Source organism: Chlorocebus sabaeus, chromosome X (genome assembly GCF_047675955.1).
Source record: "Chlorocebus sabaeus isolate Y175 chromosome X, mChlSab1.0.hap1, whole genome shotgun sequence".
Lineage (NCBI taxonomy): Eukaryota > Metazoa > Chordata > Mammalia > Primates > Cercopithecidae > Chlorocebus > Chlorocebus sabaeus.
In genome coordinates, this window is record NC_132933.1 from 78919628 (window position 1) to 78921344 (window position 1717).

Here is a 1717-nt window from a genome sequence, read left to right on the forward strand (position 1 = left end):
TAGAGCAGAAGCCCTTAGCCTAAAATCACTGGGAACTCTGCAGAAGGGCAGGATTGATGCAGACTTCTCAGTGGAAGCCTCCTGGAAAAAAAAAATGATCATGAAAGGGAGTAGCTCGCCTGAAGGCAATGGCTGGGCTCACCAGCTCCTTGCTTTGAATCTCCAATTGTTAATACTAAGAGACCTTCAGGGTAGACTCATGTGACGGTGAAATAAGGAAGCAAGTTTCTTGTAGAGGAGTGAAGAGGGTCCATGAGGAATTATAATGGCGGTGATGCAAACCTCCCCAGGTCCTAGGATAATTGGAGATTCCTGCCCATGCTCCTACCCAAACCCATCCCCCTAAATCAAGAAAATGGGTTGGTCTCTCATGGAATAAGTGAACTCCTAGAAACAGGAGATGATGGAGGCTCATGGTGGCAGGGAGGGATCAGTGGTGACATGGTTCCTCTCCTGCCTGGAAAAGTGAGTCTCCACAGTTGACTAACACAATATCATCCATGAACAAGTAGCCATGAAGACCACAGTCGACAAACACGCACATACACAGATACATAACAGGAGTTGGGCAAGACCACAGGATGCATGAGGGAGGCAAATGTTAGTTGCATCATTAGGTTGAAGAATGTTGTTAGAAGCGATAGGGATGGGCACGGGGAGATGCACAAGTTCTTGCCTTCTCCTGGGAAAATATCTGTTGCTACAGTGGCCGGTTTTCTTAAGTGTCGACATTTGCATCTAAAGGTTCAAGCAGCTACCTTCTGGTTCCAGAGGCTGCCTATCTGTGGGCCGCCTTCAGATTTTTGCTATCTGGGGCTCTTTTGCATTTGCAATGATGAAGTTCTCCACCTGAGCTTCCTCATCTCCTGGATCCTGGGGCTTCTGATTGAAACTGCACTTGCATCTGTGACTTAGATGATGGAAGTTCGACTGGGCATGGTGGCTCACGCCTGTAATCCCAGCACTTTGGGAGGCCAAGGCGGGCAGATCACTTGAGGTCAGGAGTTCAAGACCAGCTGGCCAACATGGTGAAACCCTGTCTCTTCTAAAAATACAAAAATTAGTGGGGCATGGTGGTGCATACCTGTAATCCCAGCTACTCGGGAGGCTGAGGCACAAGAATCACTTGAACTCAGAAAGCAGTGGTTGCAGTGTGAGATCCTGCCACTGCACTCCAGCCTGGGCAACAAATCAAGACTCTATGGAGGCTCACAAGCAGGAAGAGGACCATATCATACACCAGTCCCCCAATCCTCAGGGTCTGGTAGTTATCATGAAAAGGATCTATTTCCTTCTCCTTCTTAGCTGCACTGGCCAGGACCACGGGGACCAGCAGGCTGCATACAAAGATCAGTACCACCTCCATGGCATCTGCACAGCTGGTCCCCTCCAAGACAATCCTAGGAGGACATGCTAAGTCCTGAGGAGCCTTGGTTCTGTCTTACGGGTGTTCAATAGTGCCCAACCTCCCATTCCCTCCCTGGCCTGCAGGCAGCAGGAGCAGAGGCAGTAGTGGCAGCAACTTGGAAGGGCCTAACAGTGACCTCTGGGATTTGGGCCCTCAGAGGAATGCCAGGATATAGCCACAGTGTTCAGGCAAGAGCAGGGCAGCTGTGCTGTGCTGTGCTGTGCTGGGGCACTTTCATTGAAGCAGGCATGTCATGTCTGGTGGGGAGCCATGGAGGTGAGGGATCATGCAACGTGCAGCCTGCCCACT

The 1717-nt window shown here is 50.6% G+C and overlaps 1 pseudogene; it reads right to left on the reverse strand.

Moving 5' to 3' along the window:
* Positions 1-718: 718 nt before the first annotated feature.
* On the reverse strand, positions 719-1366 carry LOC119620960 (putative FXYD domain-containing ion transport regulator 8; annotated as a pseudogene).
* Between the last annotated feature and the right edge of the window lie 351 nt (positions 1367-1717).